The following is a 23,248-nucleotide window of genomic DNA, read 5'->3' as shown; positions in this document are numbered from 1 at the left end:
AGCAACCAATCTATTCAGTAGGTGATAATGTTTGGTTAGCCACTAAAAACCTAAAATTGAAAAGTAATAAAGCTTTTCACCCTCGATTCATAGGACCTTTCACCATAGAAAAAGTCATTAATCCAGTCAGTATGAAATTGAAATTACCAAGCTCATATCGAATCCACCCAGTATTTTATGTCTCGCTGCTTAAGCCATGTAATCCTGAAACCCGAAAACTGATCCATCCTCCGGAAATCGAGATTGATGGTGAACCAGAGTATGAGGTAAAAGCAGTTCTAGATTCCAAAAGAGTGAAAGGCAAGTTATTCTATTTAGTAGATTGGAAAGGTTACGGTCCAGAAGATCGTTCCTGGGAACCTCTTGAAAATTTACGAAACTCTCCCAAAATCTTGAAAACCTTCCATAACAGATATCCAGGAAAACCAAGGCCAGTTCCGACAGTATTAGGGGGGATTCTAAGGGGAGGGTACTGTCATGAAACCACCATTCCACAATTCCCTTTACACGTTGCTTAGGTTTCTCTTCCTTGCTAGAAGTAAATACCTCTCAAAGAAACCCACCCCTGTCCCGTGCAACCAGCACTCCAGTGATCTAGGAAGAAATGGTTAATGTTAATTCATGAGGTGTTGGTATTTCACTTATTAAACTATTGTACTATTGTAATACTGTATGGAGCAAAGTGTTCGGGAAAAAGTGCTCAGTAGAATGTTTTGGCAGCGTGTTCTGAGACTTTAGTGCAACAGGAAAAAAGACGCACTTTTAAAAAGGACACGCATTTGCTCGCGCGCTGTGTGATGACTAACACAGTGAAGGAACAGCGCTCCTCTCACGGAGCTGAGAACGGCTCAGGGCGTGGCACGTTGCTTTCAGAACGTCCCGGGGTGTGGCAGGTCTATAAAAGCCACACCCGGGATTCTGGAAGTTGCTTAGTCTTCAAGGCTCAAGACTCGTCAGAGACATCGCGTCTGGAGGAATGCATCGGAAGACTTCCTGCATCAACGCTGAAAGTTCCGATTCCTAGAAATCTTCAGGCAATCATCTGCTGGACAGAGAAATGAAGAGCTAAGTACCATAATTAAGAAAAGGCGCCCAACGCTAGCTTTACGAACAATTTTTGGACAATTTTTTGAGTAAAAGAACTCAGACTCTTAATATTTCAGAGATCTGTTTCATGTTAAGATTGTAATGCATGTTATGTAAAAAAGATGTTAAACCTAATGTTTTAAGAAAAGGTTTTGGAAGTGAATTTAACTCTAGAAACTACCACAGAGAAGTCGTTAGAACTACAAGAACATAAAGAGAAGTGAGTAAAATAACAGTTAGATTATTTGCAGGGAAAATAAGTCTTAGGAAAGTGCAAATAAATTGTTGTTGTTTATTTTTAGAACAAACTAGAAAAGTCTGGGGGCGGACAGATCAACCACCTTCGATATTAAAGCAGCAATTATTCAACTAACGCCTAGACGACGACTTTCCGGACGCGAAGCCCAGACTGGTAGATCGCAGGTAGGAGATTACGTCAAGACTTATCAAATAGTGGAAGGAGGTAGAGAGAGAGAGTAAAAGACAGGATTCTAGGATACCTTTTAAGGAATTTCTTGTTGTTTGCAGGTCGACTACAAGAACACAAATAGCGTCAGATCCGGCCTCTCTCCCTGACTGCTATCCACCACCCTAGTGTATGTAAAGGAACCACAGGTTGTAAGGTAGGGTTCTGGGAGATTGGTCCATAGCGTCTCTGCAAAACCGATCAAGCACCTTACAGGTAAGGTTGGTGTTCAACTCAGGTAAGAGTGCTTGGTCCCTCCTGACAAGGTGCAGGCGTTGATCTGAAAGAGTCTATATCTGGGTGAAACTCATATCAATGAAAAGAACTACCAGCACTATCCTTACAACTTTTAGCTTAACAGCAATTACTGTCCTACACTTGGCCTTGGAAAATAAACACAGACAGATTTATTATTCTGTGTTAATTTCTACTTGTGTAAAATTGAGCAAACATTCAATGGTTAACTTGAGGTTGTTTAAATCAGCCTATGTGCAATAGTCCCCGTGCCGTATCTCTATCCCCACTCCATCTCCTTTTAAGTGTGTTATCCCTACTCTTTTTGTGCAGCCTTGGCACTAGGGAATTCTCCTTGATTCCTTTTATTTGTCTTTGTTAGAAAATAGTTAATCTGTTGTTTTATCACAGGCTATCTGGTAACAGAGATCTTCCATCAGCTGAAACCTGAATGTCAGTCAAATTTTTTACACACCCTGCCGTGATCCATCCTCTACGTTTACAAGCTTCTTGTGTACTTGATTCCAAAAGTAGGTCATCAATGTACTGAATGTAAAACTGAATTTCAAGACCTTTGCAAAGTCTCAAGATTTTTTTCAATATCTGGTTAAGGATTGCCGGGCTCTTGGTATACCCTTGAGAAACCAAAAGTCTATCTCTGAATATGAAAGAGAACAGTAACTGACTGTCCTCATGCAGTGGAATGGATGAAAAGGCCTCGCAGAGTTCTACGGGACAACAATGAAGAACTATATTAGTAATTTTTCTCAGATTCCATATTGGCCATTAGGTTTCTGTACACCCATAATTGGCAAATTGCAATGACTTCCAACAATTTCCATCAATATCCTGTGTTATAATATATTTTCGCTGGAGTAATTCCAGCCACAGTTTCACGTGTAAGATTATATGGTGATGTTGTTGGAAACACTTTTTTCTGCTTTATTGTGATATTGACATATTCTACACCTCTGATTTGTCCGATGTCTTTCTCTGAAAAATCCAATTTTTCTGTTTTTACATTGTCTCTCAAATCATGAGGCAAATTCTCTACCATTCTTATTAGGTACAGGCCAGCAGTTGTTCTTTGTATTGCCATTCTAAATTAAACATTTTCGTCATGTGTTTGAAATTCAATACCATTCAGTGTGCTATAAATTGTCAAATTTGACTTGCCAAAATGTCCTTTCCTTACAGATGTACAGGACTTACACACAACAAATTAGTGATCTTCCTCAAATGAGTCTATTTATACAGGACATTTCTGACCGTGGAATGGGTAGCACCTGTGTCGGTAAGGAATAACACTTGGTGGCCATTTACCTCTCCTTCTACAAATGAACCACTCTGGTCTACCTCCAAGATGGTGTCAAGTACACAATCCCACCCCCCTTTCAGGCGCCATCATTGTGAATTGCCAGAATTGAATTTCTTGTTTTAAAAAATGGGGAATTGATTAAATAGATTCTGATTTTGGAATTGATTCAAGTTTGCTATTGCTGCCTGATTCATATTAAATCTGGGGTTACCCATATTTTGTGGGGACCAATGGAGCTTGTGGTATTAGCATCATAGGGATACAAAAGGGGATGATGGACGGAGCGTTTGAGCAAATCAAAAACTCACCCCCAGTCAACTGATCTGGGTTTAATCCATCACCATTCTTTAGCTCACTCAGCCACCCCAGTTCAGACATGGCCATATGCAAATCAGTCTGACCCTGTGCCTCATGGGAACAGTCCAGCCCGAACTGCCAAGCCATGTCTTCCCTGGACCAGAAACAAGCATCCTGGGACCGGTTTCGGATTCATGATCCTCATCAGCCAGGCTATTTTGAATCCAGTGGCCAAGTGAGCAAGGGACTCACATCTGAGCATACCCTGCCACACTTAGGGCGAACAAAGCGATACAAAAGGGGATGATGGACGGAGCGTTTGAGCAAATCAAACACTCACCCCCAGTCAACTGATCTGGGTTTAATCCATCACCATTCTTTAGCTCACTCAGCCACCCCAGTTCAGACATGGCCATATGCAAATCAGTCTGACCCTGTGCCTCAAGGGAACAGTCCAGCCCGAACTGCCAAGCCATGTCTTCCCTGGACCGGAAACAAGCATCCTAGGACCGGTTTCGGATTCATAATCCTCATCAGCCAGGCTATCTTGAATCCAGTGGCCAAGTGAGCAAGGGACTCACGTCTGAGCATACCCTGCCAAACTTAGGGCGAACAAAGCGATACAAAAGGGGATGATGGATGGAGCGTTTGAGCAAATCAAAAACTCACCCCAGTCAACTGATCTGGGTTTAATCCATCACCATTCTTTAGCTCACTCAGCCACCCCAGTTCAGACATGGCCATACGCAAATCAGTCTGACCCTGTGCCTCATGGGAACAGTCCAGCCCGAACTGCCAAGGCATGTCTTCCCTGGACCGGAAACAAGCATCCTGGGACCGGTTTCGGATTCATAATCCTCATCAGCCAGGCTATCTTGAATCCAGTGGCCAAGTGAGCAAGGGACTCATGTCTGAGCATACCCTGCCACACTTAGGGCGAACAAAGCGATACAAAAGGGGATGATGGACGGAGCGTTTGAGCAAATCAAACACTCAACCCCAGTCAACTGATCTGGGTTTAATCCATCACCATTCTTTAGCTCACTCAGCCACCCCAGTTCAGACATGGCCATATGCAAATCAGTCTGACCCTGTGCCTCATGGGAACAGTCCAGCCCGAACTGCCAAGCCATGTCTTCCCTGGACCGGAAACAAGCATCCTGGGACAGGTTTCGGATTCATAATCCTCATCAGCCAGGCTATCTTGAATCCAGTGGCCAAGTGAGCAAGGGACTCACGTCTGAGCATCCCCTGCCACACTTAGGGCGAACAAAGCGATACAAAAGGGGATGATGGACGGAGCGTTTGAGCAAATCAAACACTCACCCCCAGTCAACTGATCTGGGTTTAATCCATCACCATTCTTTAGCTCACTCAGCCACCCCAGTTCAGATATGGCCATATGAAAATCAGTCTGACCCTGTGCCTCATGGGAACAGTCCAGCCCGAACTGCCAAGCCATGTCTTCCCTGGACCAAAAACAAGCATCCTAGCATCATAGGAACATGTGACTGATTTGATGCCTGTATTCTCTTAACTGGGGATTCAACCGGAATATTTTGCATCTGTATTTGGTTGACAACTTACAGTTGCATATCACCACTTACTCAGTTAGGATTCTGTCTACATTCCCTCTTCCATTGCCTAACCTTATTGCAATAGTGACAAAGAGGAGACTTCTTCAACGTCGCAATATCTATCCGTGAATTTGGATCAATGAGATCAACTCAACCTCCTCCGTGTAAAACAGACCACTCCACTTTGTACTATGACCTACATTCTGGAAACCAACAGACTTAATATCATCAACATTTTCTGCATGAGTCTGATTCTGGAAACCTTTCTAAGCCAACGTCATTTGAACCAGCACAAATTTTTCTTTAAGTCAACTCTGCTTCATTTCTTGCTTATCACTACAGTACTTTCAATACCTCAGGAACTGATCTAAAGGTTTCATCTGGCAACAAATCAGTTGTAAGTGCATAGTGATTTCTGGTCACAAACCAACAACGAATTGTGGCACAAAACGTCCTGTATCTCCCTTTTCAGGATTTTCCTGTGCACTCTGTTTAAAAACCTGAACAATCATTCATAATAAGTGTGCACTGATTCTTCAGCTTGTTGAGTAGTTCTTTTGATCTTTAACTAATCAATGTCCCTAGCAGTAAGTTTTCCTTTCAGAATGCTAATCACCTCATCATACTCTGTTATCACCTTAGGCGAGAGTGCATAGGTGCATGTATCGCTTGGATCCTCTGTACTTGGCCATTGCACATCTATCTTACTTTTAGCTCATAAATCCCTCAATCCCACAGTGTCAAAGAAGTCCTGCAAATCTTTCCACAAAACCTTTACATTTTTCACAAACCTGCCAACTTGTGTGTACCACTGGGCAGGAGTCTCTCTCAATTTTGGAAAGTTGTTTTTGAATATCACAAGATCACTCTTACTCCATGGTACACAGATATACCCTTACCAGGTATCTCAGTCATAGGGGATGTTGGAGCCTCATCTTCATCTGGGGGTACTGGTGGTGGTTTACCAGTTGCTTCTGTAATATGTGATTGTTTCTTTTTCTTTACTTGTTTCTTTGTCCACTTGCTCTCTAATCTGTCATGGTCCCTCCATTGTATGCATGCCCTTCACCAATTCAGCAATGTGCATTCTGAGCTCTCCAGATCCCATGGTCATAATTGCTTCATCATCTAATTATGCCTCAAAACCATTCTGTAAAGGGATGCCTTTAGTAAGATCCACTTAATATTTACCTGCCAATTCTATCAATTTATTGTGTGTGTTATATGCATGTCTTGTATTTTCCTTGCTCAGATATATCAGGTCATTCTCCAGATATTGTTTCAAATGCAAAATATCTAAACACCCTCTAATAATCTCTTTCAATTCCACCTTTAATTTTGGTACATTTAGGGGTCTCATCCGTTTCTTGACTAGTAGGTGGTTTAGCAGTTCCTCCAGGTCCCTTAGCATCAGGGGTTTTCTCAAACCACTGAGGGAAAAAACCCATCATCAAATTGTCCCATTTTCCCTGTGCAATTGTGGTTGTAAAACCAATCATTCTGTTAAAGATTAAATATATTCTGGTGGGGTCCAGACAACAATTTGTGAGTTACACGATATGGAGAATAACTCTGTCATGACTACCCCTCCTACAGCACCTAGTACAACAGGATTGGGAGCAAAATTTATGGTGCAGTTGGTACAGGAATTGATAATGTCAGAGCTGACACAACTTATGACACTGGTGCAGGAACAATCACAACAGAAGCTGTAACACCCGGAGCAATTACAGTAGTGGCTGCTTTAAAAGGTGCAGTTTCAACTGAGAGCATTGGATTTTGTCTCCCAATCTAGATTACATTTTGGTCAACAGGAGCTGTAGGCACTGTGCCACTGGTAGTTCTAACACCTTCTGTACCTGATGTTGGACCTGTATATGGTGGTGGATGTGAGGTCAACAAAGCATCTAAAATGTCACCCCGCCAAATCACTATCAGTTTCAGTTTTTCGTGCGGTCTACGTATTTTTTTTTTTTGCTTCTGATTCTTTTTAGGCTTTTCTGTCATTATAGCTGGGTGCATTCTAGCTCCCTCACCTATGCACTTTTTCCTTTTTTGTTGATCTTAATCCAATTAAAATTCATGTAATTATGTGCTGCTCTCTTTACTCTGCTCTGGTACCTTTCTTTATCTTTTGCATGAGCTGCTCTCTCCAAAGCATTTAATGCTGCATACTGTGTCGGTCTTGGAGGCGTCTTAATTTCATATACATCTTCTCTTAGATTTTCAATTAATATTCACATCAAAAGTACCATATTGTGGGAACCTTATTGTTCTTTCTTTTTTGGTCATCTTGTGCCATTGATGGAGCCAAAAACATGTATGAAGCCCAACATGTGTCACCATGTAATGACCTGGCATACCTACTGGTAGATCCGCCTCGCCCTCATGGACCGAGACTTGCACACCATCTCTCTTTAAATCTCTAGGAGCTGTAAAGCATTTCATGACAGTAAGAATTCAACACTAGATGAGCAAATATCAATTTGTTAAATTCCAATGTTTTGTTCAATTCAGAGTTTTGTACAAAACAACTTTCTTCAAAGGGTTTGACACAAACCTTCTTTGCAAGGCCATCACATACAGCTTCTTATGATCCACCACCCAATCCCAGCGCAGCACATCGCACCAACTGACCTATCTCAGCACGGCACTCTCTGACATAATTCAGTGGCTTACCCTCCTTTAAATTTTCCTAGTATACAAAATTCAACAACTTGTAGCAAGCACAGTGAACAAATAACTCTTATCTGTTCCACTAGAGAATTCAAAATAGTTCATTCACGCAAGAAATAAATCAGAACTATCACCTTCCTCACACACACACACACACACACACACCCACACACACACACACACACACTCAGATGACGTCTCGACCAACGGGAAATCACCCTGACTGATATAGTTTCTCCATCGTGCAATGTGTTCTACTATCACCAATCACTATTAGTACAATGTTATGTTATATATTCTTGTATAGCGCACGGCTGCCCCAGCTAAGGGGCGTCCCGGCTCTTTGAGAAGCAGAAAAATCGGCCGCCGCAGGAATGGAATCGCGGCTATAACACAACAAAGCAGTCTAGCGAAAAAGATGGGTCTTGATGGCCTTTCTAAACATCAGAATATCGTTTAAGCCGCGTATCTGGAGCGGTAGGGCATTCCATAGTTTTGCTGCGAGATAGCAGAAGGAGGGTCCTCCCATCCGAGAGCGCTTTATTCGAGGAACCACTGCCAGGTGCTGGCCGTCCGAACGCAGGGTTCGCCGAGGAGTATACGGGGTCAGGAGGGGGCAGAGCATGGGTGGAGATGTGGATTTCAGGATTTTAAATGACAGGCAGAGAGTCTTAAATTGAATCCTCTTATCCACAATCACAACATTTTTTTACAGTCCCTATCTCAATTGTGCGGGTTATGGTACCTCATGAACCGACACCAAGAAACTTTAGCAGACAAGATATTTATCTCTATTTTATCCTTGGATCTCAGACTACTTCGAGTCAGATAACAACTTCAACTGTCCAACATCAAATGCATAAGCACGACTAAACCATACATTTTACTAAAACACAAAGCACATAACTTCAATGCAATAAGGAACTCTCAATAAAGAAAATTGAGACAAATAACCCATTTGATACTCACTCCTCCACCACTGTAACCGCTTTTGAAACTGCAAACGTCTTCAGTCTTCAAGTTCAGACTTTGAACTTAAAGGAAATGGGCAAATCTAAATTTCGGCAAAATATTTCAGCTCCTTTCTCTCCGGTAACAAAAACCATCCACCCGCTACCACTGGATGAAGCGTGGATTTTCATATCTTAATATTCAGGCGTATCATTAAATAACCCCACCAGTGGTCATATGGACCTTTGTTCTTGGACGAAGAGAATTTAAAAGAATCAATCCTTTAAATCAATCTTCAGTATAAACAATTCTTTTGTCATATGTAAGTCAATAAAGAGAATTTGTGTGCGTCAAAGGATTTTATTAATAATTCTAACCAGTTAAAATTATTTTGTTCAGAAGGTAATAATCACGACCACTGGAATTATGTGATTGTGCGGCTGCTGCACTTTTTGCATAATTATAGATTCACAACATGTGCCGCATAATCTATCATCTGCTGCACAGTCTGCAGAGTTTACCCCCCAACAATGTGTTTATAGCTCAAAAACGTCAAAACTTAGTAAAAACGCAGCTGCACATGTTACCGTACAATGGACGGCCCTTTGCACAGGGTAACTGCAATGAGGTGCAACCAATGCCCGGACAGTGTTAACAAGACTAAAAATGACAAAATAGTGAAGTAATACTATCACAAAATATGTCACATTGTGCCAAATAATTTGTCCCTCTCATGCCGCATAAATCCAGTGGCACTGTTGGTAATTTCTGTCATTGTTAGTACAGATGAAAAACAATTAATTAGTCAATATTTCAAAACAAGATAAGATACAACATTAATATCTAAAAGAGGTTAAGAATAGAATAAGGTGTCAGTTCAGAAACCCAATAAAGAGTTCTGATGAAAGAATAAACACATAAGCATGAAACCTTTGCATTTCAAATTAAAATAAAATTGTTAAATTGGACAGTATTCCTCACTTTAAATCAGCAGACATGTAGTAAAATGGAATAGGCTCAAAAGTAGTCTCTCATGAAGCGAGATATGGTCTCAAGAAACTCAGTAAAAGATCTCCAGTAATGCACTACCCTTCTCTAGGAACACATGCTAATATAAATGCAGTGAATTATTAATCCAAACAAGTATCACATTCTCCATCCACAGCATCCAATAGAATTTCAGTAACCCCTGGGAGTAAGTAAACTCCCCCGTTTCTCACATCTTCACAATAGGCCACATATACAAATCCTTGAAAAAGATACTTCGTCCACATTTTGCAGTTCAGACAGTTCTTCCCATGAATCATCCTTCCTGTTGTCTCCGCTCCCCCTGGTGAGAAACCCACTGTCAGTTGTCTAAAACATACCAAATGCATATTCACTAACAAACAGGCGTCTTCTGGAAAGTTATATCATCTGAAGTGGAAAGAACAGCATCTTGTGCAAAACAACAGCTCAACATGAAAAATAGGCATTTTAATATTAGCACATAAATCTGTTAAAATGACATTGACAGTTAAGTTAATTTAAAGCAGCACGTTATTATTTCTCTTATATGATGTCGAAGTATGATTACCTTCAACAATGTTGTTTTATTCATAATACATGTGTTATTTATCATAGACTTCTGAACTTTTTATTTAAATGCATTTTTGTTTGCAAAATGAAGAAATTCGCTCCAGCACGGGGTTGAGGATGACTCCCAAACACTTCCTGTACTACTGCTGCCCAAACAGTGAGGTTCAGCCATGAAAAACACAGCAGCTCCTCATGAGTGACCTTTATCAAGCACTCTTGTTTTGGCAGAGTACAACAGCGTCTCTGCAGGAAAAGTGATGCACTTAATCTAGTTTTAGAGAAAATACTCCAATCAATAAGAATGGCGCTTAGAACAGTCCTCATTAGAGTAGATATGTATGTATGAATGGCATAGTATAATAAAAACATATGTGTACATGTTTTTGTTTATGGTAAATGAAAGAGAATAATACCTAGTTTAAATTGGTCCCGACCATGAAATTCCTATTCCTTATATTAATACTACTAATAGTATGCCTGCCTGATGCAAAATGAGTTGTAAATTCCATAAAACCCACTGTACCATCAGAGTCGTCATTGCTAAGTGAAATGGTGCTGTTAATAATGATGTTGATGTACGCAATGATGCATGTATGTTCAAAACTGAAATCAAATCACTGTTGTTGAAATTCACCGACATGACCTCTCCATCAACCCGAGCAGAAATGTGTGATCATGCAGGCCCTGTGCCCTACACCTAAGGCTACAGATTGACAGATCACAGGTGGGGTGGTATGTAACCAGCAGGAAAAACGTGTGAACAGTAAAAACCAAGATTAGTCCCACAGATAAGCACCACAGTGGTCCTGGTAGATTGGCCCCAATAAAATGCACTTGGCCAGTGGGGCGCGTTCCCAAAACAGCATTCCGTTAGATGCCACATAAAGTTAGGAACACTCAGCCACTCAGGACACAGCACACATGCAGTGATGTTGCCCCCCCCACCCATGCCTGACATCTGGACACATTACCCACTGCCCTCGATGTGTCCACTCAAGGTCAAGGCCCAACTGCATTTGCCATCAGGTGGGAGTCATTTATGGATTCATGACAAGACCCACAATCCACACCCAAAGCAGGATCTATGAATTGTTTAATAATGCTTCAAGAAATGTATGAAAAGACATTCAAAACGCTTTTACTTTGAGTCAGTCCTCAAACACCTTTCTTTAAGCTGCACTCCTGGCCATAGTGTTTAATTAAACCCACTGTTCCTGTTTTACCAAAAGCCTCATGTCTGTTTTTCAAGGTAAATTCATATTCAAGTGACAGAGCCATTATAGAATGCATCCCATGCCATGAAAAATTATAACTAACAGATTTAATGTTCCTAAATAGTTTTAGGCAGCTTGAAAACAGAAACAAGAGGTGGTAGAAAATTATGGTTGTTTTGAAATTCTGTAGTGGAGTAATTTGGGGCACTGGAACTACAAATAATGAGGAAGCCCAGCAGACTCACACAGTTTCCCCAACTGCTATTGGTACTCAAAGCAGCTGAAATATCTGTATGAAAATCATGACCGGCTGCTTACATTAAATCTGATTCCTTCAGTTATTCCCCATTCCTAACTGGACATTCAGGGTCCAACTCAAAATGGGCCGTTTATTCCAATTTCCAGAAATACCTTCCTGATTGGTAACAGTGTCTTCAGGGGCCGTAACTCATAGACCAAATAAAGGGAACACTAATTGAGGGGCATTACTGGACTACCAGGGGCCCTATTACACTTGCGTTGCACTTTTCCTATATGCACCACGGTGCACCTTTAAATAGGTGCGCTGTGTGCAAATGGGAAAGTGCACCCTATTACAGTGAATGCGCTGCCCCCAGGACAACCACAAACTCTTGTCACCCTAGGGGCAGCCCATTGTAGTGAAATACGGAACTGCTCCATGTTTCACTGTCTAGGTGGCAACCCACAGGCGGGCGCAGTTAATGACTACACCTGCCTTCAAGGGGGTGTCTGGTGGTCCATAGTACCCCCTTCGACCCCTCCATAGTGGGCTGCGATCATGGGTTGCACTGACAGTTCACCACCGGATTGGTGTCACTACATCGCGTTTTTTTACAACGCATTCCGTTACATCGGAATTTTTACAACGCAGGATCCATTACATCGGATGCCATTACAACGCATGGCATTACATAGCAGATGCTATTACAACGCATGGCATTACATCGTAAGTATAGGTAAGTATAAAAAATGTAATTAAGTTAATTTAATTAATTTAATTTAATTAATTGAATTAAAATACATTTTAAAATAGTAATTAATTTTATTTAATAAATTTAAATCTATTTATTTAAATTAATTTTAATAAAAATTGTAATTAATTTTATTTAAATATTTTTTTAATTGTAATTAAATTAAATTAATTAAAATAATTTATTTAATTTAATTATTTTAATTAAGAAATGTAATTAATATAATATAATTAATTTAATTTAACCTAAAAACACCCCTGTACCCCAAAACCCAAACCCTACCCTGAAACCTAAAAACACCCCTGTACCCCAAAACCCAAACCCTACCCTGAAACCTAAAAACACCCCTGTACCCCAAAACCCAAACCCTGCCCTGAAACCTAAAAACACCCCTGTACCCCAAAACCCAAACCCTGCCCTGAAACCTAAAAACACCCCTGTACCCCAAAACCCAAACCCTGCCCTGAAACCTAAAAACACCCCTGTACCCCAAAACCCAAACCCTACCCTGAAACCTAAAAACACCCCTGTACCCCAAAACCCAAACCCTACCCTGAAACCTAAAAACACCCCTGTACACCTTTACTTATTTTAAAAATTAAATTAATTAATATAATAAATAATAAATTAATAATATTAAAAAACATAAATAAATATATTTAATTATAATTAATATTAATAAAATTAAATACTTACCTATACTTACGATGTAATGTCATGCGTTGTAATAGCATCTGCTATGTAATGCCATGCGTTGTAATGGCATCCGATGTAATGGATCCTGCGTTGTAATAGTTCCGTTGTAAAAGACTCCCGTTGTAAAAGTTGCGATGTAACGGTGCATCACCTTCACCACCCTATTGTGGCACGGTTTTAGTGTGCCTCCTGACAGCTTCTTTACATCTGCACCCGCATCCATATTATGGCACGAGAGCACAGGTAAAGAGATTGCCTTATTTGGATGGGGCCACACCCCCATGCAAATTAGGGAAAATCCTCTTGAGAAAACGCTCAATTAATCAATCAATCAGGTGTTTGTTAAGCACCACTACTCACCCGTAAGGGTCTCAAGGCGCTGGGGGTGGTGGGGTCGCCGGTTCTAGTCCATCAAGGAGGGGGTCTGTCGAAGAGCCAGGTTTTGAAGTTTCTTGCCAAGATGGGGAGCGATGTTATCTGTCTGAGGTGGAGCGGAAGGTCGTTCCAGGCTCTGGCTGCGCAGAAGGAGAAGAAGCGGCCTCCTGATTTGGTCTTTCTGGTGCAGGGGACCATGGAGTAGGAGAGCTGGGCTGATCGTAGGGTCCTTTGGGATGTGTGGAATTTGAGTCGGCTGTTTAGGTATGCTGGTCATGGAGGGCCTTGTGAGTGTGGGTTAGCATCTTGAAGGTGACTCTAACTTCGATGGCAGGTTGAGGACCAGTCTTGCAGTGACGTTTTGGATGTTCTGTAGCTTGCGGGGGAGGTTTTTGTTTATTCCGGCATAGAGTGCATTGCAGTAGTTGAGCCTGCTGGTGACCAAGGCGTGAGTGATGCTACATGTGCGCCAGCGCTCTCTGTATTGCAGAAGGGGCCACACAAGCTTCTGTGTCCCCATCTGTAGTACCAAAGTGCCCCAGAAATGCACAAAGCAGACACAAATGCTCATTGCACTCCAGAACACTTTCTGTAATACGGCCCAAGGTATTACCTGTATATAATCTTTATTTTGTGATCACTGAAAATCAGATAAATCAAATCTGCTCCAACACATCAAAAGTAAATCAAAGTAACCTTCTACTCAGGCAATGTAGAAAACGTATTAATTTCTCTAAATACAACCCCAACAAGCTCAAATGGCAAGACATATCAAAATATCACCAAAGCAGGCTGATAATTTAGCTTTCCATGACACATTTCGAACTTTTACTTTTGTGATTCATCCTAAAACATTCCAATGGTCTTCTAGGCAGCTAACATATAATAGCTGGGGCAACACACATACCTCCCCAGTACCTTAATTCAATTTAGAATATGAAGATAAGTTGCTGTTAGCATATTTGCTAGCACTGGGATCCCTATAGAAACGTTTAATTATCTTAATACATTTACAGCAAATTAATTCCAAGTTAAAAACTTTAAAAATAAAATTCAGAAAACCATATCAAATGCATTGTCTGTATCTAAAGCAAGCCCTGTGATCCTTCTTTATGAAGCAGAGATTAAATTATTTCAAATAGAACCAAGAATTTTACTGTCCCATTTAATAGTGAAATAGTCCTAAAATTCATATGGCAACAGTGATGCTTACTTTGTTGAAGAAATAATGCAGTCGATCATGTAGAATCATCTTGTTAGCTTCTTACATTATTATAAGAAAATTAAGCAACTGAATTAACTTTGGACACAATACTTTGAAGAAAGGTAAACACATTATATAATAAACTTCTGAGAAGGTGCCTTAGTCTTTTGAAAAGGTCTCAATGCCTTTCATGTTTTGTTTTTAGTAAGGACTTCTGCCTCTACGGAAAAATCGAAAGTTGTATCTCTGAATTAGAAAATGAAGCAAAGAAGATATATCAAATCTAGCATGTTTGCTGTATACCATCTGAGTAAAGGGTCTTGCAAGTAAAAAAACATATTTGCTCCAAAACTCGCAGAATCAAAGCAAGCACAGGCACTCAGGGGGGTTATGTTGATAGCACACCTTTATTTTAGCAGACGTGTTTCAGCCGTAGCTTTCTTCAGTGCAAGAAGGTGTGAGGAAAGTTCTCATGCGCGCGGTGTGTCAGTTTCAAAAGGGGGATGGTCTCTCCTCATTGGCGCTTGGATGCAGGTAGACGGAGAAGGATTCCGATCAAGATACGCTTTTTCAGGCTGCCATATTGTAGCGATGTTATGCCTTAATTGTTCGTATGGTTGCATTTGTGATTTTCACCTTCATGACCGCCTCCATAGACGCCGTGCAATTTAACCCCTTCGCCAATTCTCTTCGGGATGCATCCGCAGGAGGCAGTAATATTACCGCGTACCCTGGATTTGTATAATCCACGACAAAAAAATATATATATATAAATTTGACACTAGCGACTCTGTGGTTATGGTTCGGTACGATCTTCTATTGAAAAGGTGATTTCTGTATTGCTAGTAACCTTGGGACTGTCCAATGAATTTGTAATATACTTTCCAAAAACAGTTTGTTGAATTAGGTTTTGTATGGTATGCTTTGTTCAGATCTGTGGCGTAAAGAAGATGGGAAATAAAAATAAGGGAGTTACAAAAGTGACAGCTCCCATTTTAATTTCCATAGAAATCATTGCTCTTGACTACAGAACAACCCTTGAACAAAATTACACCAAGCCTGGTCTGAAAATAGACTTTATTTTGCTTTGTGTACTTTAAATCCATTCAGTATTTTAAAGCAATGATTGTTCCAAAAATATCAGGTGGCTTGAAGGTTTGAAAGTTAGTGATAGTGGTACCATTAGTTCAAGTACATCAATTTGAGAACGGTTCATGGTCTCAAATGTAAAAAATAAATACATGTCTTTGGACAAGGGAGCGTTTACTCTCATTGTTCATTTTGGATTCAAAAACTCTAAGTCATGTTTCCAGACCCATTGACCCTGATTTGCTGGCCACAAAAATAACATTCTCTCTTGCAGCTTCCATTTTAAGAGGCAGGCATGGTCCTCACATCTTGAATAGGAACAGGTCACATGAGGAGGCAAGCTGGGCACACCCTGATCACCAGGCCAAGGTGGGCAGATCCTATAGGGTACTCCAAAGTAAAAAGTCTTGTTGAGGGGTCTGCAAACTATGACAGGTAGAGACCCACTGTATTTAATTTTAAAAATGTGTGGTCTCCTTCCCAAGACTATGGATTATGAAACTCATGGATCCATCTTGGGTGCCCTTCAATTGTTTGGGTCTCGTTATTGAGGGAACAGACTATGAAACACGAGGACCCTTGTTGAGTATCATTCCGAAGGATGCAGTCTAAGTTTGAGGACAATGGGTACTATTATGTGTGTGTTGAGTCACTGGACTAAAAATTCAAGTCTGCAAACTACCAACACATTTGGGCACTATTTAACATTTTTAAAGTAATTTATGTCTTCATAAAACTGTTCTATTTTATGTTGACTGGCATCATATTAACATTACTGAGGGGTGTTCTTGGTAAACTTTAAGGGACTTTTTCTATGAGCTTTCTGAACTTTTCATTAGCTTAAAGTTCATGTAACCTTCAACAAATCTAATGGGGGTTTCTTATTGGCAAAATGAGACACGTCCACTATTTTGTGAAAAGCAGACGATCCCTAACAGGTGAAAATATTACTCACTGCTACAATTGCAAAGCTACCATTCAGAAACATGCAAAGAAGATATTCAGGACTATCTTCATGTACTCCAGCTACACAAGTGCTTTTTTGCATTGGAGAGGGAGAGGAAGTGCAGAGAGACGAAGTGCGTCTGCACTTCCTCTCCCTCTCAGAATCAGTTGTGTCGGTGTTTTTCACTCATCTACCAGGGAAGAATAACCTGAATGCCTGGATGGTCAACTGCATGCTATGCGACCAAAATCAGGGTGCTGAGAGGACTCTACTTTGTACCTTTGACACTGCAACACCACCTCAAGTCAAAACATGAAAAGAAGTATGTCAGTTTCCGGGCATAGAAGAATAAAAAAGAAACACCCGCCTTGAAGGAATCAGAGTGATCACATAATGTTCCGCAAGAAGTACTGTAGGAAGTAGGAAGGGTTCCACATTGAGCCTAGTTTAAGGCAAGGCCCTGTGGCCAACTCTCAATGAACTCAAAGTTCATGTTGAGCAAGTTAGCAAATACCTTTGTAGAAGTTGGATGTAGTACATTGCAAAACACAGAAATGCACTGTTATTGTTGAATTGTTTATAGCACATCAACATATCATTTAAAAACCTCTAATATTACCTAATAAACTACATCTAAAGTGGAATTTTGGTTACAAATCTAACAAATAAACCACTATAACAAATCACTTATGGTCAGCTCTGCTAACCATAACTTGCACAACAGCCTTCCAAACCATAACTTGCATATCAAATGCAATATTTATGATTAATAATCACACCTAAAAGTATAATGCCATGAAATAAGAAAACATAACCAAACCAAGAAATAATAGTGTATTCCACGTTAGTTTTTTTAATAGCGTCAATAGTAATGTAATACATAATCTCAATTAAATATTAAGTCATTTTTAATTGCATGTGTCACATGAAGGATTACGTCATTAGCATTGGTTTGGTGTGGGAATTATGGTGTACATGGCTGTTATAATATTCGATTTATTAAGCGGGACAGCTACCCCCAACACAGGGGTGTCCCGGCTTGGTATGCAAGAAAATTAAGAAAAAGTCAAAATGAATACATGCATTAGACTCTTAACTTGTTTTCTCCGAAACAGGATAAAACATAATCCCTATCAATTGTGAATGTCATAACATTCATTTCAACCAAAATATTGAAGAGACAAAACAGAAATTTGTAAAAGTTTAAGAAAAGAGAAAGAAATCTGAACAAAAAAAAGAAAAAGATTTTGGAATGGTTCATGAGTATGGATCACAATAATATACTCTTAGTAACTAACATCAACCAGAGCATAGTGACACATTTTAGAGAGCACTTGGATGGATCAGCAGTTGCTTAATTAAATTCAGTACCAGCAGAAAATATTTACAAAATACCAATATAGTAATATATGCTACAAATACTCAAGTAGGATGATCATTTTATAAATAACATGATTATCCATAATGTGAGATATATTCTTGACTTTACTTTATTCCTTCTGAGGATCTTCTTTAGTTTAGGTGAGATTCTCCAATGTAGCCATTTTATCAAGTTGACGCAAAATCTTTTTTTGTGATTTACTTTCCAGTGATATAATGTAAAAGTAATGCGAAGCAGCTCATTACACTGCTTCGCATTACTTTGCGCCATGGGTGCATGCCAAGGGTGGTGCATGGGCGTTGCCATAGAACCACCCAAGGTTTCTCATGCTAAACTCAATTTACTACAAACAGTAGATTGGGTTTAGCGTGTCAAAACTGCTCCCTTTACAACTACCCGCAAGGAAGGAGAAATGCTTTCATTTCTCCTTTCTTTGCCAACTTTGCATGCGTGCTGCATTGTGCAGCACACATACAAAGTGGGAAAAGCTTTCCCTTGTGTCTAGCATAGTTTTTTTGTACAAGAATGGGTACTCTTCCTGTACAAAACCTATGCTAGACTCATGCACACACCTTAGGGCTGTGGCTCTAAGGTGTGTGCATGGCGCCCGGCAGCTGTAATCAGCACCGGCGGAAGGGAAAGGGGAGGAGATAGCCATATCTTTGAACATATGGCGCTCTCCTGCTCCCTCCCTGTTGCGCAATGTAGCGCATCCACATGGGGGGCTGCACTGGGTTGTGTTTTTGAGTAAATGTCCCCCAAAGTCTAAAAGACTGGTCTGGATAGGTACGATCTATGCAGGATTTTGAGCTGCACTAACTGCAGTCTGGAAGAGATGGCCACCTCGCGAGAAGAAGCCACCACCGCTAGCCATACGTCATCATCCAGACCGACCAAGTCGTGGTCCCATTTTGCCCGCAGTTGGTCCAGTGGGTGTGGCAAGTTATTTATCAGTTATTTATAGATGAGAGATATGGCTTCTCCGGCAGGTCCCCATCGAGCACTCTATCCTTCAGTGGAGAGTACTCCGGGAGCGGTTCCCCTCTTGGGAGCTTTGCCAGATGGGCATGCCGTATTTGCAGGTATCTAAAGTGTTCGGAGTGTGCCATTTCATAGTTCTGTTATAACTGTTCAAACGTGACCACGTCTCCTGACTTCCACATGTCTCCCACCTTAGAGATTCCTCTAAGGGAAAAGTAATATTTTTGATTAGCTCAGAACGCCTTCACCCTCCACTCCCTCCAAAAGGCCATACAGTCTAAGATAGTTGCTTCCGTTCCTATTTCTCAACTCCTCTGTAAGTTTTTAAACTAAAAATCATCCAGAGGATACTTGTCCCTAGTTAAAGATCAACCACTCTCTTTTATGCAGCTACTCATCTATTATCAATTTTTCTTTTTGTTATTTGTGATTGCTGGGAAAGTTTGCAGTGCCCTAACTGCATTCAGAATTTTTGCAAAAGCCAGAATTGTTGAAGATTCAATTAAAGAGGGTGGGTGCATAATTTTCCTCTCATTTGTTTTGGTACCAGCACAACTAGAAACATCTTTTACAAGAATCGAAAGATTTGCCATATTTGATTTCATTTACTTATTCAGTACTTGTAGAGGTAGCATTTTTAAGACCTACAAAAAGGAAAAATGTATTTCTCTAATTTCGTGTTATGTGATGCTGGTACTTTGTATCTTCATAGTACATGCCTGCCAATGTGGATGGGGTATTAGTGCTGCATGTTCTAGTTGGAACACAGTTAATCATCAGGATATTGCATAAATATATACGATTTATCATTTGACTGAACAATACATCTTAAAAAGCACACGGCCTACTTGTTCTTATAGTACGAATTTTGCTTAGTCTACTGCAAAGTACTCAGGGGAATATTATCAAGGACTGGTGTTAAAATTATCGCTGCTTTAGCGGCAGGAAACTGCCGCTAAAACGGTGATAATGGGCTTGATAATGTGTCCTGGAGAATTCCAATAGAAGCCCATGTTAACACCAGAACATGGGCTTCTATTGGAATTCTCAAGGGCATATTATCGAGCCAATTATCGCTGCTCGTTTCCTGCCGCTAAAGCGGCGATAATTTTAACGCCGTTCCTTGATAATATGCCCCTCAGTTCCTTCCTTATATAGTCACTGCACTATATACTACGGGGCATATTTATGAGAAGAGTTGCATCGCTCTTGCACCACACAACGTGGTGCAACTGCGACACAAGTTAAAAATGAGATTTATGAAGCCATGCATGGCCACTTTGTGTGGCCCTGAGTGGCTTCATAAATCGGGAGTAACACAAATTAGAGTAAATTGCTGCTTTGTGTTACTCTGCCATGGTAAGGCGTTCCATGGGCATTGAGTGGGTGCTCCCAAGCAACTCCCATGGTTTTTGACACAATCCAGGATTTACCAGAAATGGTAGACCTTGGAATACTCCAAAAATATACACTTTCCCAGGGAAGTGGTGATGACCAGAAACGTGTTTATTTCTCTTTGTTAATTCCTCATTCTATGTGTGCTGCAGAGATATGCCTTTCAGGATTGTTTTTGTGCAGAAAGGTGCCCCTTCCTGCACATAAACAGTACTGCATGCAACACAGGCACCCTTGCTCCAAGGTACAAGGATGACTGTGTGGGCGCTATGCAGCCACAACGGCGCCAGTGCAGAGACTAGGACAGGAATGCGTCGAATTCTTTTAAGTATGGTGCATTCCTCCCCTTTCCCTGTGACGCAGCGCAGCAAGTCTGCTGCAGCCGCGGTCGGTAGGGGAGTACCTGCCGGGGCGGTGACGTGGGGAGGGGGAGGGGCAAGGTGGGGGTAGTAATGTGTGGATAATGGAGGTTTGCAGGTAAGTAAACATTTAAATAAATCAAACGAATTTCGTTGCGAGCACTGCATTGCATTTGGGGATGCAGTGCACGCAAAGAAATTTGTTTGATTTATTTATATGTTTTCTTACCTGCAAACCTCCATTATCCATACATTACTAACTCCCACCCTGTCCCAACCCCTCCCCACATCACCGCTCCGGCAGGTACTCCCCTACAGACCGCGGCTGGTCTGCTGCGCTGCATCACCAACTCATAAATATGCCCCTACGTTTCTCAAAAATACTATGCCGCAGAGGGATCTCAAGCCATTTCTCGCTTTTAAAACCTGTGCTGACAAATTTCAAACGCTCTGTCCTCATTTTCATTTTATTGTTCTTCAGTGGCTGTCAGCAGTCAACGAAAAGCAGCTGTTTAGCACAATGAAAATGCCATAAATGAAGTTGATCGTCTGAGGTGGAACAAATAGCCTTTTGTGTTTAATGCTCTGGCTTTACAAAGCAAAACCTTGATAAATGATTCCATACATGTTCATTAAATTGTCCCCATTAGGCACACGTTTATACGTATCACATATTTGAACTTGAACTCACACATTGTTTTCCCAGCAAGGTTATGCATTAACGTGAAATGAGCGCATCACAAAAATGAGCAAATGGATAATTGGCTGTAGACTGATAAACGGATTATATCACTTGCCCACACCTTTGAGTCACAGAGTACCTGAATAATGCGAAATGCCTTCGTGCAAAAGCAAGTGATTTTCTATAGCCTTTTGTGCGGCTGAGAAGCTGTGCATAATTTTCTCTTCTAAAAAATGTTGGTCCAAAAGTCATGGGCATTCATTGTGGCGGCATTAACAGGCCTCCATTCTGATAAAGAGACGCGAGATGCATGCACTTCTACAACACAATTAAGCAGACATCTACCACGTATCAACCAATCGCGTTAATATAGTGATATGTTCTTTTTACTGAACATCTCTAAAAGCGCCTCGCTTCGTCTGTTTCACAAAAGCGAGATGTATTACCTTTTTTTCAAGAAGAAGAAAAGGGAAGCATTGTCAGCATTCATATACATATCCTCCCTGATTATGGAGGAATAAATATATTTTTTTGTAAATGGTTCAATTTGTAATTCCAGTTAGTGGCCAGTGAAGCAAAATGTGAAGCAAAACTATAGGAATAATTGCCTGTTATGCTGTTTGTGCCCGCCCTTTAGGGGGTGCTACTCAAAATTACGTGGTTTTCCACAGGGAAAAACTTGCCCTGTGTGGCTCCTAGGGTGGACTGGCCAAGAGCATTCCTTATAGCTATAGTGGTTGCACAGCCACGACTAAAGCATGGTTACTTAGTGCAATTGAAAGAAGTAAATTAAATACCTTTTTATACATCACTTACTGCCGCTGTCCTGGAGCTTGTATCCCTCTAACAAAAAAATTATCTGATTGGTGTAAGACTCAGTGATATATTTTTTCTGTGCAGAGATCTCCGCCCCAACTTCGCACACATAAGTATACTTTTTATTAGTAAATGTGGGAGAGAAAGGAGGGAGTGGTTGGAAAATAAGTAATATTTACTTCAAAGAGAAGGGGTTTATGGAGCCAAAAACGGACCCAAAATGAGGAACTTTCCACCTGCAAAGATCTCCCTATAGTAGAATATATACCATATGAGGATATCCACCCCAACTGCAGAGTCCCAAGTATAAAAGTTTATTAAGCTTGGAAAAAATGTGTTAAAATAGGTTTGTGGTAAATTAATTATTTATATGTTTATTTTGAACATAGAACTAAAAAGAATGCTACAACACTGTTAACTTAATTTTGAATTAAAAAATGTAATAATTTAATATACAACAACAATTTGTCGCAGAGCAATCAAGTACAGTATCAAAGATCACTTATTTTCATATTTTCAGTCCATAAAGAATCCTCCAAAATGTGTCATTCAAAGAATAAGTTCTTTATTTTCTTTATGTTCAAATTCGGAGTAACAGATTCTGAGAGATGATCCTGTGTAGTTGGTATCATCCAATGTAGCCAGACAGCCGACACGTGTTTCGTCTTGGGGACAAATCACCCAATGACTTCCTCAGGGCAAATGATTCTATGGTAGTTTCGTCATCACAACTTGAATGTGTCCGTGTACGGTCCCATATAATAATAATCTAAAGGCAGGTAAGTCCCGTTGGATATGTTGTATTCCAACGTTAGCCTAATCAAAGATGGCGAATTATTCTTAAAGAGGACTAGTATTTCAGGTCCAATCTTTATATCACATAGAAGTTCTTTAGTCTTGTGTGGACTAAGGCTTGAAGTCCAGCAATAAATTAG

The sequence above is a fragment of the Lissotriton helveticus genome, chromosome 9 (genome assembly GCF_964261635.1).
Source record: "Lissotriton helveticus chromosome 9, aLisHel1.1, whole genome shotgun sequence".
NCBI lineage: Eukaryota > Metazoa > Chordata > Amphibia > Caudata > Salamandridae > Lissotriton > Lissotriton helveticus.
This window is presented reverse-complemented; position numbering follows the sequence as displayed.